This window comes from Aphelocoma coerulescens, chromosome 2 (assembly GCF_041296385.1).
Source record: "Aphelocoma coerulescens isolate FSJ_1873_10779 chromosome 2, UR_Acoe_1.0, whole genome shotgun sequence".
Taxonomy (NCBI): domain Eukaryota; kingdom Metazoa; phylum Chordata; class Aves; order Passeriformes; family Corvidae; genus Aphelocoma; species Aphelocoma coerulescens.
In genome coordinates this window covers 139,975,293-139,991,445 of record NC_091015.1, presented here as the reverse complement: position 1 = coordinate 139,991,445, position 16,153 = coordinate 139,975,293, and the positions used below count along the sequence as shown (strand labels likewise).

Genomic DNA, 16,153 nt, shown 5'->3' with positions numbered 1-16,153 from the left:
CTAGGAGTATCTATGGATATAGCTACAGAGGAGCACCTTCTACATATGGTATGTGCTGTACTACTCAAAATACATGAGATTAAGAAAGATAAATATTTTCACGAGAAAATATTTTGCACAATATCTCATCTTCAAGAAATTAAGACCTCAGACAAAAAACTCTCTCATGTCACAATCCAAGTGGACTAATGTTCAAAGTGTTGCACAACTGCTAGCGAGAGAAATACCTGACTCCCAGTTTGTCTAAGTTGCTACAAGCCACACATTAGATGTTCAAAGAGTACCTGGTATGCCTTGTCCTCAGTATATTTACTTACAGTATCTTTCGTATGTGAAATACCCTCTTGATGATGATGGCAACCTTCATTCAGCCTTGTTTTCACCACAGTTCAGTTTTCTAGGACAAATAGAGATTGCCAACTGTCTTAGGTTACAGTGTAAGATGTAACCAAAAGTATGTATTCTATCACCATCTTCATAAGCTGTTAAAACCAGGTGGGACAGTGTTCTTTATCTCTTCCATGACACATCCCTGATAACTCCCTCCAGAGGGATATCTTCTGTTAATGGGCTCTGCAGCCTCACTGCATGACTCATAAAATTACATCATCCCATTGTGAGATGCTCCGCCCAGGGGGAGGAACCAAGCATTCCTACCTGGATATGGTCTGAGGTTTGGAACACCACACTCAGCCCTTACCTACAGGTTTCCCAGAGGACAAGAGCTACACAACAACCACTGGACCTTCAGGTGAAGACCAGACCCTTCTACAGGATCACCACTTTAACAGAACCCCATCTATCACCTCAACAGGACTGCAGCCACCATTTAATCGGACTGCTACCGCCACCCTGACCGACAGGGTGTCAGGTTGTACTCTGACTCTGTCAGTGTTTCTGTACTATTGCATTTATTTTAATTTTCCTATTAAATTGTAGTTCTCACTTGGAGTCTCTCACTGGTTTGCTTTCAAACTAGTACACCAACATATATACTATTTACTATAGATATACAGATGACTGTCTAAGCCATCATATACAGTAATCTACATTCCACACACAATAAAACTTTCACAAAGATACTGAACTCAGGCCTTTAACTCTGTATATACTAGATTGCCAAAATTCTCTTGACTTTAAAAATTTTCACAATTTTCTCAGCTTTCAAAAGTTGAGAGAACTTCTTGTCGCTCTGTGTGAGCAGCAGTTGAGAGGCAAGTATCACAACGTGGAAATCTTTCTTTGAATTTCAGGGGTGAAGTCTAATGTCAGGAGACTAAAGCAGTTTATTTCAAAACATATATGTTACATGAAGCAACCAATACCATGAGATACATTTTATATTACTTTCCAGAGGTCACAAAGTATTTAATTTGAAAGAGACAGTTTATAAACATATGTAAGTAGCACTATCCTTTCAGGAAAGGATCCAAGCTTTTGAAGTTTTCATTATGAAGTTCCTAGAATCAAAGGCGCCAACTCTATTACTCTACTTCTATAAAGATACTTTACTGATGCACTCAAAGGCTGTAAAATATAACAGCAAAGAGCTGGTCATAAAAGAAATTGATGATTATGGATTATACAGTAGTTACATTTCAAAGTTAAATGGTAATTGCAATATGAAATTATTTTGTTGCACTGTGAAGATGATGTGTTCCAAAGCAAACTACAAAGTTAAAATATCTAATATTTGTGGCAGAGATGATAGAATGGTAGGACTGAGAATAGGCAAAAGATTTGAGTCAGTGAGAAAGATATCACTTCACCTGTGTTCTGCAAAATATTTGTTTCAGATTTGTTTGCACAGCTCCTTTATCTTGCTTTTTGTGGGCAGTCTTACTGAGCTCACCAACACCAGTGTTTTCAAAATGTCTACTCAAAGGAGCTAGAAAGTCAGATTTTTCCCTTTTGCAAATGGCTCTAAATTCTGAAGCATGGGATATGTTATATCACATTTCAACAGCAGTTGAGGACAAGTGTCAAATTGCATGACTTCTCTTGTACAGTCAGTGAAATTACCTAAAGTTAAGGAAGGCTTCCCTTCTATGGCCTCAAATAACAATGCTAAAAAACATGACCTGAACCTCCAAGAGGTATGAAGACTGCCTGCACCAGTGATAACTGCCTTTAAAAAATAGGCTGCACCTCACACTATAAAGTTTGTGAAGGCCCAGGAAAGTCTTCTACAAACCTTCTCACTTTAAAAAATCCCAGGAAACAAATGTGCTGAAAGCAGTTCCCTGGTCCTAGCAGGGAGATGGACGTGGTCTCTGCCAAGCATGTCCCACTGCATGCAGGAACTCCTGTTTGTCCTGTGGGACAGTCACAGCTCTCAGTACAGTCCTCTGGGGGATCTGGGTATCTCACCAAGTTGTTCCAAAGGGCCCCTACTTGTCACAGAGCCTGCCCAGAGACCTGAAGTACCAAGTTCAGAGGCTCTGAGTATCCTGTTGACATCAGAAAACTGCTATTCAAGGGTATGGCTCAAGTAAATTGAGCACAAATAATCAAATTCTAAACACGTAAAAGCAATACATCAGGCAGACTTCAACAGCAACGAAATTTAAAGATTCCTGTCAAGTAATGAGGCAATAGTCAGTTGCATCAATTCGTAGTGCATCTTTTAAGAAAATGTAAAATTAAGTTCTCCTAAATGTTAATAAAATTTAACATATCCTTAAACATAAAATTTTCATAAAAATGAAAGAAGTAACAGTTTCTTGCAGGTTTACGTAATTTTTATTTATTCACTTATTAAATAGCACATTTGCATTTGACCTATAGTATTTTGAATTTTTTCTAAAAGTCTTTTTAGGATATAAAATTTATTTCAGCCTTTTGGACCCAATTGTTCTGCTCTGGACCTGTTCCACCAGCATCTGTAATAAATACTATTCCATCCAAAATATTTTGAAATCTAACACCTTTCTTCACTCAATTTCTATAATTGATTATAGCATTTAAAAAGCAATTGGGAATTCTTAGGATTTTCTATTTCAAGAATTAAGTCTTCAAATTTATAACTGAGTCTTGTTTTGTACTGACTCAGTAGCTAACCTTTGGCTTTTTTCTATCAGGCAGATCGGTACAGGGGAGCCAGAGGACCAATTTAAGCTCTACATTTAGGAAATAATTTCTTAGGAAGACCAGTTACTTGATCTACTCTTTCTATTAACACTCCCAAAGCCACCTTGTCAGGTGTAAGGGATTCCTGGTGGGAACAGCTGAGAGGAAGCAAGTACCCATAAGGACTGAAAAGAGGCTTAGCTGAAGTGTCCTTTTAGTCCTCTGCCTTCACAGTGGCCTTCCTTCCAGCTGGGAAGAAAGACACAAACACTAGGACCAAGCCAAGAGGCAGACCAGCACTGAGTCATGGGGTCCCTGAGTCTTCTTTCTCTGACAGCCACACTGCACAACAAAATATCAGACTGCATTCTTTACTCTGGTGGGAGTATTTGCACTACAAAGCTGAATAATACACTTCAAAATTCAAACTAAATTAAAGAATAGGAATAGTTTTTAATTTATACCCTCTCTAAGAGGATAAGGAGGAAGGAGGACCCCTGGAAGTAAAGTTTTGAAGGAAGGGGCAGTAGAAAATAAGTAAATAAAGACCAGTAGAAAGTCTGCTTTTGGCTCCAGATGAATAAAACTGAAACACAGAGACAAGTGCAAACTGATTTAAAGGGTGCAAGTTGGGTATAAAAGCAAGAAGAACCCTAAGATTTGTCTCCCTCATAAACTATGAAACCATTTCATACTTTCATAGTTAAAGATGCAAGACTACTAGGAGAAAAATAATCCTACTTCAAGAACCATTTACATGAATTATGTCATGTTATAGTATGTGAGAAGATGGGTATATTTTGTTGTTTGCAACACTTTATTTGTTGCAGCTTCATTCTTTAATTTTAAAAAAAAATTGAAATTCGTGAAATCTCTGTAGTGGTGATGAAAGCTAAAGTAAAGAGGGAGAGCTGCCTGAACTAGAGGGGAAGGTAGGGAAGAGTGGGGATTGAAAACATCCCCATTGTCTGGAGCCTTAGCTGAATTGCTGGGGATTTTTTCTCCATTTTTATTTCTGCCCCTCCTCCTCTTTCTACTCCTCTCCCCTCTTCCATCCCTCTCCTATTGCTTCCTTTTCATTCATCCTTCTGAGCTGTGCCGACGCCAGGGAAAAGGTCCAGAGCAGGAGGGAAGGTCCAACAAGTCTGAAATAAAAAAAAAAATTACAAATAAAAGATAAAAAGGATCCAGAAATTCAAATGAACACACCCAACATTTTAAAATATACTTTCCTCTGTCAATGCAGATCAGTGTGACACAGGTCTCTATAGCTGGGTTGACTTTGATCTTAAAAGGCCTGAGAGTGTAAAGTAGTCAGTCCTATTCTGATTATGGCAGATATTTACAACATTCATTAATATTTGTGACCAAGTATCATGAATTTCTGAACCCGTTTTAAAATTTCTGAGATGAAATGTCACACTATATGACATTAACTTGTACACCAAATTAAAAATAAATAAATGTGGCATCCCTGAAATAGTTTATTTCCTTAAACTGAACTGTAATTATTTTTCTTGTAATCTTGCCTTCCACAAGCCTGTCCCCAAATGTGTAATCCTCAGTCAAATCCCTAGACTACCTACTCACCCAGAGCAGCGGGCAGAGAGAGACCAGAGACACTGAATTTGTGTCTGGCTTACATGCCCTACTCTCACTGAGAAATTCAGTTGGGCCCATCTGTGTTCTGACAATCCATGGTCATGAGACCTTTAAATTCCCATAACAACACTGTTTTCCTAACTCTGAGTGGAGACGCAGGAGAGAAAAAGGAAATGTTATGGTGCACAAATGAAAGAGGGAAAAGAGACAAAAACTTCATGAAGTCAGCAAAGGGTTTTATCCTTGTAAATCTGCTTTATGTGTACACTGCTCAGACAATGCATTTTTGAGGGGCAGTACAAAAACCTAAGTTCAAAATATAAATAGAATGTGAAGAACAAAGAGGTGGTGAAGTGTGTAACGTGACACGGCAGCTGCAGCTAACAGTTTATAGTCCCCAGAGAATATTACTGCGCTTATTTGAAGCAGTTATTTCAAAGTGCTGAGAACTCCAACTTTTTAACTTCCCTTTTCAATTCTGACAAGTCTGTAAGATTTCTGAGTCTGTACAAACCATTATATTATAGCTGTTAGAGCTTACATTTGCAGCTTACTTTATCATGGTAGTAATACTGTGGTATTTGGGCAATTAACTCTCACAACACTGAGTTTTGTGCTTACTCCTATAATACCAAATGGCTCATTTCTAATTTGGATTCAGCTTTGTTTGGTTTCATACTATGCTGTTAGTGAAAAACATGGCCTATGTGAGCAGTTTAATGATGTCTGCACAGGCATCTAGGTAGTGCAGGGCCAAGAATAAGACAAAACCCATGGTAGAAACATGTACACTATTTTCATATCATTCAGTATCTGTAGAAAATCTTACAGAAAGCCCAAACACCTATTGAATGAAATAGCAGAATTCATAATTTGTGGAAAAAGAGGATGATATCACAACATATTGTGTGGTGTCACAAATCAACCGTTGCTTGGCATCCTGCTACACACAATGACTTGGGAAAGATCTAAAGCAAGGCACTGAAGTAAACTTTATTGAAGAGCTGATTTTACAGATATTAACAGTCTTATAAAATTCCAACCTTCTCTAAAAAATTACCTGAGACAGGGAAAACTAAAATCTATCTGGTATTCAAAAGCACAGGCTTTACTGGAGTATTTAAAAACAAGTACTTACATGAGGATATTAGCAGCATGCTACCAATAGCTCAATATTTCCCCTACATTGCCTGGATGACCTCAGCTCACAAACTAAAAAGCCTTTTTTAGTTTTAAAATCCCACTTCAGAGACATTCAGAACTTTCAAATTCAGGTCTTCTGCTGTTGATCTACTAATGATTTTTTAACTGCAACTACATATATATAGTACATTAATTCATATATACAGTACAATTAGCTGACTCCATTGCCACCCACATAATCCTTATGTTTCAATATTTTTCAATAATTAAAGGTTTTAAAATTAGGTCCATGATTGTACCCAATAGCTTAAGTCCCTTTTTAGAAAGGACTCTGTGAGGAGAACTCATTGAAGAATCAATTTTTGTTGGATCACATTATAAAAGGAGAGAAAACTGGGTGAAGCAGTAGAAAGAAGCTGTGAAATCTTGGCCCCATCAGACATCCCTGGGAATTTTGTCATAGTCCAGAGTGGATTCAAAATATTTAGAAACACATTTGCACTTCTGTGAAAAGAATTGCTGGAGAAGTTGAAAATAAATTGAAGTAAAAACTTAAAGCCATGAAGATTCTAGTGGCCAAAAAACAATTTTTCAACCAAATATTTCATTGTGAAATTAGGATTTCAAGAAGTGGAGGGTTGGGGAGCATGCGATTCATCTCCTTTAACTTCATCCATAAAAGAAGTTAGGAATCTATTTTAAATGGGCCCTCTAGGTTCTCTCTCATCAGTGAAAAGAGAGAGACGTTTTAGGAAGGTTGTTCATCTCAGCTGTCCATTGATGCCTCTGTTGGGATGTAATCTATAGTTCTCTGGTGGAAGAGAATATTTATCTCCATTGACTACGAAGCCTTGAGCAACTGTGTTAGACTTCAATGACTAACTTTTAGATGGCTAAAATGATGACTAGCTTAGTTCTAAAAACCTATTTTTTAAACAGCAAGGTTAAGTGAGATGAATGGAGGCTTTTATGTGAACCACTTTATCAAAAATCTACAGAAAAAAAAATGTTTTGACATGAAATTCTGACCAGCATATGTATCACTGATTTTAATAGCACCAGGGCCTAATCCTGCACCTATTTCTACATCACCTACTGGAGCAGGGCACCTGCTGATGAATGGTAACCCTGTATGCTTTTCTCATAAAATAATAAAATAAGCATCAGTGTCTTGATAAACTACCCCTGTAAAGCAAAAGTGGCATAAATGCAGTTTCTCTTTTCATTATTCATAATGTACATTAATTGGTTACAACTTACAAATGCCCAAGTAGAAGATGGTAACCTCTCCAGAGCCAATCTTCTAACTGTATCATTTACAGAACTCCCAGTTAACTGGAAGCTGTATAGGCAGGAGGAAAACTTAATTGCATCCTTCTTCTGCAGTTTGGGAAAAAGAAAACAGAGTGGATGTGAATTTATGCAGTAGAGAGCACATTAGAAAACTGACCTACCCTGCAATACCTCAAGTGTAGGGTTTTATCCTGTGAAATCAGTAGCAAATTCTAAACAAGAACTGGGTAGCACTGATTGTGTGTGTGTGTCTTAGAAAACAGAAAATTCCTTTTAAAGGTACCCAAAGATGAAGTTTTGTTTTAATGATACCTTCAGGGGGGCTGTTTCATAGAAACTGCATGCCAGTTTTCACAGCACACTTTTAAATCTTATATTACTTCTATTATAGTATTTATTGTGTGAGGGATCTTTTGATAAAATATTTTAACTAGGCAGAATGACTTTTCTTTTATAAACAGTAACTCTTCATTACAGATCAAGCTCAGAAGTATGTTGTTGCAATTACTAAAAGAACAGTGTTTCACTGTAAGAATCAGTGAGTTATTACTGTAACTCCCTGTACCCACAAGAAGAGCTGTTAGCATGCAGTAAGCCTTGAGAGCAGGCCTGGTGTGCAAAAATTCACGAGGGTATCTTTGTTACTTTCATTTGTATTGTTCTAATAAAGAACATGTCTACGACAGTGCAAACATTTTAGTGCTTTTGCACTCCATCATAACACAACAAAACAGAAAGAAAAGCTAGCATTGTCAACACCTTGCAAATAGAATTCTTTGAGACAGAAACTCCAATTCTTCAGTCAGTCTAAAAATACTGCATGCAAGGTATACATGTGCAGTGCCTCCTACAAATCGTAAAGTTACCCTATTTTAACAAAATGTGTCATATCTCTTTGACAATAGGTACTGTTCAGCTTCTACACAAAACTCTGAGCAGAAACAGAGACACCTTTTTACTGAATGAACTGTGCTAAAGTGATGCTTTTCTAAAGAACATATTTAGCCTTGTTTCAGTCAGATGAAGAATCTCATTAATACTTGATTTGTGCCAGATATCCCCTTTTTGTTGACCCTGAACAACAAAGCACATGACTGACTCAAGGGGTGATCTTGAAGAAGGTAACCAATATGGGACTGAACAGGCTGAAATAAAGGCTGTTGATATGGGGCACAGTGGGAAGACAGGGACCTGACTTTCACCAGGTCATTCAATAATCACCAAGGTCCACGAGTTATCATTGTACCCTTTATGGTCTCTTGTTCTTTAAATAATAATAATAATAATAATAATAATAATGTCCTGTACTGCCTTTAATAAGCTATTGCCTGTCCAACAGACTGCAAGTTGTTCTCAGAGGATCACAAAATTAACCATAGGAGGCATTAGCTGTTTCCAGAGCTCCATGTTGACTTGGTTGCTCAGAGACTGCACATCAGTAGAGGCAATAATCACTGACTTCAGGACAAGGCCACCTGGGAAGGACCACTGATGTAAACCAAGTTCAATCAGACCTTTGGGTATTTTAGGAGAAAGACTTGTGAATGTGCAAAGAAAAAAATAAAGAACCTGGGGAGTGTTGCTGATACCACTTTCATACCCACTGTTGGTCATCACTCATCAGAAATTCACCTCTGCTTTTTCAAACTTCTACCAGTCAAGTCAGAGTAGAAATTATTATGCTTACTACCATAACCATGAGGGAACTACATGAGAGAAAAAAAAAAAAACAAAACAAAACCCTCTGTTCCTGAAAATGAAATGCAACTGCAGAATGGTGGAGCCGCAACATCCTGGCAGGCCAGCCAGGACACAAGGAGCCAGGAGACACACAGCGATGTACCAGAGAGGCAATTTATTAACTCTATAGCTTTTGTCAAGTGGCAGCAGATAATATGGGTTTGTATAAATCTAAAACTGAGAAAGTTAAACTGTTAGTTATTAAACAGAAGTGTTGGTTAGGCCCTGAAGGATAATTAATGTAACATTTTTGTTAATTCTCTATCACACTAAAAACATCTTTAAAAATGATTCTGTCTATTCATCTACATATCTATATTTTTAGTCCAGAATACCACAGTGATAAAAACATGTTAACTTTATTCACACTAAGCAACCTGAGATTTACTTAGTAATTTGAAGGTCTACTTGATTATTTTTTTAAATTGTTGGCAGATGATTCATTGAGACAAAAAAACACACTCCATTGTACGAAAATAAACTTTCTCAGAAAATACTTCCAAAGCTGCAGTATAAGTGCTTTTGAACGATTAAGTACATTATAGAGGGTAGAGTGTCATTTTGAAATAGAAAAAAACCAGGGCAAAAAAAGGTACAAATTATTCTAATGTGTTCATGTGCAAAACAATAATCTTCAAGACATTTTACTCCTGTAATTGTTTAAAGATCATAAAATAAGATTGGTACCTTAACAAAGGTCAAAATGTTGCATTTCAATCTTCATATCACTTAAAAGCAGCACTTTGTTTTCTTCTGTCAGTCCGTATCTCAGCCTAAGGGAGCTACAAACTGGATAACTATGTAGACAGTGTCACAGATTACATAATTTTTTATCAGGAAATACTCAACTTTAGCTTTCTATTCAGCTATTCTGTAAGCACTTAAAACATACAGAATTTGGCTTCAGAATTTGACAGAGCACCACATCCTCTAAGACCAAGGGAAGTTAAAATATTCATCTGAGGGCAGACCTAACAGTCTTTATAATCCTACACTATTAAGCTTTTTTATCTTTTTATCTTTTTAAACCCAAAATGCAGGGAAGGAAGAAAACAGGAAAAATTACACTATAAAAGAGAAACTGGTTATAGAACAATGCTTTAGAAGACTAGAGCTAAGATATAAGCAACCTGCGAAGACTCTAATAAGGTAAAAATTTTAAAGAACGTTATAGACATCTTTCATGTTTATTCCTGATAGAAGATAGTCCATGATGCAGCATTTTCTCACACCTGTTCACATTCCCTTCACTGATATGAATACAAAATACTAAGACAATATGTAGAAAACTCTTGAGAGTTTTCAGCGTTGCAGAAAATCAGCGTTGCAGAAGAAATTCCCAAGAGTTCCTTCCTGTTGCACTATACCCAAAGAAATTCAGGTTGGTTAGGCAGAGTGAAGGGAAGGTCCACATGGCACAAACCCCATTTCACCAGAAGAAGGCATTTCTATGTGTGCAGCTTCAGGTGGAAATGTTTGGGCTGATGTGAGAGCCAGAAACCAAACTGCCATATTTTCAGCTGAAAGCAGAACAGACCACTTTGGGCAGAAGAAGATTCAAATGCAGCTTCCCTGTTTCTACTGCAGCATGATTTTGGTCAGAGCCAGTCTCAACATCCCCTCCCAGTGCCAGCCACACTGTTGGGAACCTCTCCCAGTTAAGCCCAGATATCACAAGGGAAAAGGAGCTGCAATTACTCTCTAAAAATATACTACACTCTGAAGAGAAGAGACATGGATAAGGAGCCTTACTGTTTAAGGTCAGCAGTGGCACAAAAAATAAAGGAGAATAAACTGTCTGAAAATAAATTTAGGACAGAAATTGTGTTCCTAAAACCATGGAAAGTGAGGCTCTGCACTGCCTTCAAGAGGTGCGGTGAGAAAGATACCCCAGCTAAACTGAAACCAGAGCTTTTTGAATCTGAACAAAATAAGAAGACCAGCCTAGTATCACAGCAAACAGACTTCATGACTCCACAGGCCACTTTAATTCTATCTCCCATGTTGAAAAATGTAAGAAGATACTCTTCTTTTGCCAATTCAGGCCACTAGAGCAGCTAAAAACCATGTATTCATGAGTCAGCACACTGAACACTAGACAGTTTTTCACATCTGTTCACCTGCTCTTTTTCATTTGCAAGTAAATATTGATAATAACAGTTAGTTATGGAGGAAGAAAAGAAAAATTGCTTTCCAAAGATTTCGGTTTACAACCCTTTATAAAGGTATCTTAAATTCTTATGCTGCCCTGAATACCAAAACAGATATACAGAAAAGCAGAAGATGTCATTTCAGTCTGGACACTCATCACTTTCAGGAGCTAGGGCAGTATGATTATATCTCATACTACATAAGGATATAATGATATCATCACTTGAGAGACAAAGCTGCAATTTGTAGCCAAAATTTTTATTCATCTCAAAAGCACAAAAGGACAATTGTCTTTGACACTAACTATGGCTTTCTAAAGCACGCTTTCAACATTAGTCATAGCTTAACTACAGAAGCACCAAGCCAGAACCAATTCCACCAACCCAAATCCTGCTCTGCCCACATACTGCACAGAGGTAGAAGGATCCTCTTTCAAAATTGGCTCCTTTATTCCTATTTTAAAGTCCCAAGGCTGTTTGATATATACGAACTCCTACAACTTCAGACTGCTGCAAATTTAATCTACGTATATTAATTACCATACTACTCAGACAACAGGTGCTTTGCAGATGAAATATGGGTGCTAAATAGAAAGTTTTAGGAATGCACTTTCTCAGACTTCAAGATGAGGCTAGGTGAGCAGGATTAGCTCTTCAGTCAGCAACTATCTGTACAAAATTACTCACACAACACACCTGCAATATTAAAACAAAGGACAAAAGGATCATTCTGGAAACTGCTAACCTAGTTACTTTATTTCAGTGCTTTAGCAGTATCAAGATATTTTGCTCACTGGGAGTTGCACATAATTAAAAGAAAAACCTTCATTTAAATATAAGGAGGGATGGAAATAAATAGAGGGGTGGAGAACAAAGTTTCAATCTCTCTTGTTTTTAATGGCTTGCTTTCAAATTAAATAATGAAAAAATAAGCAAGCTGAGTCTTCTTAAAATGTGGAGTAATGACCAAACACATCGTAACTATTTCAGAAAAGTCATCATAATCTATCATGCAAATATCTTGACTGGTTTTTAGACACATGAATTATTGACCCCGTTATGCTGCCAAAAGTATTTAAACATGTCAGAGCAGAAGTCGTACATAAATATGTGCGAAATGTTTTTATTACAGTTAAACTTGAAAAACCTAGTGTAAATACATAATAGTTATGTTTCTACAAAGATAAATGAATTTATTTATTATTCAATGTGACTAATTACATGATTTATACACTTCTTATACTTTCTACTTTAAAGAAAGCTGTTACATTGCAAAAATTTAAACATAAGCATTAGAAGCCTCAAATTTCCAAATGCATTTGTAACTCTATGAATTATATTTGCTTACATGACAGTGACAAAAGAAATATACCCCCTGTAACTTACTTTAGTTTCCACATGTGAATACACGGCATATCTTTATAGTCAGCTATATATCCATAAATGCTCTTTATATAAAATACAGAATCCCATCACAATAAAGTAAACAACAGAGAACACCACAGAACATTCAGCACTTGAACTTTAGCATAATATTGCACCATATTTCTTTCTGGAGGAAAAAAAAACCAACAACAACAACAACAACAACAACAAATCAAACCCAAAACCAAACCATCCTGTCATCTGGAAAAATCTTTCCAAATTGTATTTTACAGAACCAATATCCTGTCTGTACATCAGGGGCAGCCTCTGTTAAGCATTTAAGTGCTTTCATTGAAAAGTAACAGTTTCTCCTCCAATCCTGAACTCTCAGTAACCATCGCAGAAAGTAACTGTTTCCTATTCCCTGTCAACCAGTGGCACTATTAATCATCAAAACAAAACGAAACACCTTCAAGCGAATATCAGCTTCTGATTAATCTCCATCCCAATGAATTAGAGTCATAAGAGGCAACCTGCTGCCTTGTTTACGCCTTTTTAATATGAGGAGCAGAAGTTGGATATAAGGGTTTTCTGCCCTTAGGGCTACAAAATATGCCTCATGTGGCTGTGAGCCAGCTCTCCGAGGGAGCCTCCTTTGCTGTTTCACAGCTATTTTCTAATGGATAAATTTAAACAGACACACACAAACACACGAGTCGCCAGAATACAGGGCTGGAGCTATTGTTTTTGTCTAAAGTCCTGTGAGCATCTGTACTCGTAATGAGGATCTCAAGGTTCCATCCAGTTTTGGTTTGGGCTTTACTTTTGATTGTTTTGTTTGTTTGGGTTTTGTTAAATGCAAGGAGGAGAGGAGGGGTGTCCGGATTTTCTTTTTCCCCATCTGCCTTCCCCTCTATACAGCACAGCACATAAAACACCTCTCTTCAGCTTTAACCGACCTAGGCTCAAATTAGTGCAACATTCTGCACACATCCAAGCAATAAGAAGGCAGAGACATTTAGTCCAGTCCTCGTGTATTGCACAGACACCTTTAGAAAGGGGTGGAAGGAGATTTCTTTAAAAAAAAAAAAATCTCACAATGTAATTTACACAGTGTGGAAACGCCTACAAGGAGATGAAGTACCTGCACTGGGGAGATGTTCAGTTGTTCACTTCATCTTCCGTTGACAAGGAAACCAAACCGCACTTCATTCTCCAGGAAAACCTTCCACTGCCATCATTTGAAAATGTATTTATTTGTATATATGTATATATCTATCATCATCATCATCATGATAACAATAACCATCATAAAACATTGCTGGCAAAAGAATAAAAAGTGAAGGTGCAAAATGTGCAAAAGTAAGGATCATCTCTTTGGCTTTCTGTTTTGCTTTGTTATCTTTAGGGAGGAAAAAAAAGTATTTAAAAACGATAACTGCAACATGCTGCAAGAAAAGTTTCACATTATAAACAGGCATCAAAAACTGAAGAAGAGGAAAACCAAAAAACCCTGCTGGTAGCACAGTTAAAAAAAAAAAAAAAAAAAAAAAAAGAAAAAAAAGAAACAGTAACAAAAATAATAAAATTAACATCTTGCTCTGTGGCTTCCACCAGTATTGCAAGATTATAAACTCTGTGTAAACACTGCTGTAAAATGCATTTGCAATTCCCATCTCTTTATGGAAAAAAAAGCCCTTAAAAAAAACACCCAAAAATAAAAATAAAACAACACCAGAAAAAATCCTCTGCAAAAAGAGTTAGAAACATGCCTTTTCTCTTATCTTTAAAAAATAAGCATCATATTTCACATCGCTTTTCCGTGCCACAACAAAACCAGTTGCATATATAGATATATATAGCTACTAAATGTATATCAGTTGTTGCTGGACTGGCAAGTCTGTGTTATTAATATTATCATTTTTCATTCCCAGTGACTCCCGGCCCCAGCAGCACCTTTTGCTCACAGTTTAGTAACCATCGCATGCTAGGAAAAAAACTTGTCATCAGCAAAAGATCAAATCCATTTAAACAATAATCAAAGAGGAAGAAAAAAAAAAAAGAAGAAAAAAAAAAAAGAAAACAAAAAAAAACCAAAAGGAAGAAAAAAAAAAAAAAAACAGGACAAAAAAAGGAGGACAAGAATGTCAGCGGAAAGGTACTCACCGAGCGGGAGTAAAAGGGAGGAATAAAAATGAGAGTTACTATAAAATACAGTATGGCGGTGGAAGAAGGAATGAGGCGCTTTTTTTTTCTCTCCTCTCTAGTCTCTGCCTCCGGCAACCGCCACGTGATCCGGAGCCGGGCGGACTCGCAGCCGGGAGGGCGCAGCGGCGGCGCCGGGCGCGGACCCAGCCCGAGCCCAGCCCGCTCCGCTCCGCGCCCGCCGCAGCCGCCCGGCTTCGCCGCCGCCCAGCGCTCCGCACCGTGCCGCGGCAGCCGCCGCTGGCCTCGGCAGGTGCCGCTCGCCCCCGCGCTCACACACGCTCCTCTCCGCTCACTCACTGCCGCCGAGCGCGGGCACGCAGCCGGCCGCGCGGGCGGGGTGCGGAGGCGGGCGCGTCCTGCGCGGCAGCGCAACTTGCTCGCCGGTGCTGCGCGAAGTTATCGCCTGACACCGCCCGCCCGCCCGCCCGCCTGTTGCCCTCCGGCCGCGGCGCCGCCGGCCCCACCGCTGCAGTGCCTCTCGCCCTCGGGAGTGGGGCTGGCGGCGCGCCGAGCGGAGCGCAGGGGCGCCGGGGTTTGCTCGGGTGAGGGGTGCGGTGCCCCCGGTGGCGGCCCCGGTGCAGCGCCGGGCTCCGAGGCGTGTGCGCCCCCGTTACCCCTCCCGCCGATCCGGCGGGGGATGGGGGAACTGTGCGCGGGGGTACCGCGTGTGCGCGCACGGCAGGAGTAGCCCGCCGCCCTGCTCGCCGTCTGCACGGGATGCCAGCCCTGATTCCCCTCCGTGCGCGGGGGTGCCCCTCCCGCAGCTCCGGCTCAGTGTGGGTGCGCGGAGTACCCCGGCAGGCAGACAAGGCAGGCAGGGGCATCCCCTCTTGTCACGCCAGCTTCAGGGCACCCCTGCTGCCGGAGCAACAGGGGGGCGGGGGGGTTCCCCTGTGCCACTCCTGCTCCGGTGTGTGCGCAGCTCGGGGTGCTTCCGTGCCGAGCGCCGCGGTTGCAGTCGCTGTGCGCCCAAGTCATGTCTGAGCAGCGCTGCTCCGGCTTCCTCCGGAGAGCGGTTCACATGTGCAGCGGGGGAGAGGACAGGTACCACCGGTCCCATCCGTTACTGCTTCTGTTTCCGGGCCTCTGCCCAGCTACACGGCTCTCCCTCCTCCCGTCCTTCCAGCGGCAGGGCTGATGCTTCCCATCACAAAGTTACTGGCCCAGGTGGGAATTGTATTTTCGGAAGGAGTCACTCATCGCTGGATCCGCTCCCGAGGGCAGCCCGCAGGCGCGGGCAGCGTGGCGCAGGGCAGTGGGCTCCGGCCGGGGTGACCCCGGGTGTGCAGCCTCGCACGGCACCACAGCCCGCAGCTGCCCGCAGTGCTGGAAGTGTTTGGGGTCGAGCCCCTCCGCACTCAGGTGCGGCCCTGAAGCAGCTCCGTGGCTGGCCGGATGGCAGCTCTCTCTTCCTTTAACATACAAGAAATACACTGGAGCAGACTGTGTGCTACTGTTGCTGAGAGTTCCCTCAAGACGCTTGCTTTTCCCTTTTTAGCTCTCCTCGTCTCCTTACTAACAAACACAGCAGTCGCAGGAAGCGGCGGCTGGGGCCGAGAGCAGCTTTGCTCCGGCTCCAGCTG

At 40.2% G+C, this 16,153-nt stretch overlaps 1 protein-coding gene across 6 annotated transcripts in view; it reads right to left on the bottom strand.

Moving 5' to 3' along the window:
* The window catches only part of RALYL (RALY RNA binding protein like), a 382,211-nt gene extending 367,600 nt beyond the window's left edge, over window positions 1-14,611 (bottom strand). For 3 of the 6 annotated variants that reach the window (XM_069005017.1, XM_069005023.1, XM_069005022.1), the window contains exon 1: window positions 13,507-14,185. The gene's annotated coding sequence lies outside the window, so the exon portion shown is untranslated. Of the gene's footprint in view, window positions 1-317; window positions 339-13,506; window positions 14,186-14,528 lie in introns of those variants that run through there. The other 3 variants (XM_069005018.1, XM_069005020.1, XM_069005019.1) reach the window with 3 other exon arrangements.
* Between the last annotated feature and the right edge of the window lie 1,542 nt (window positions 14,612-16,153).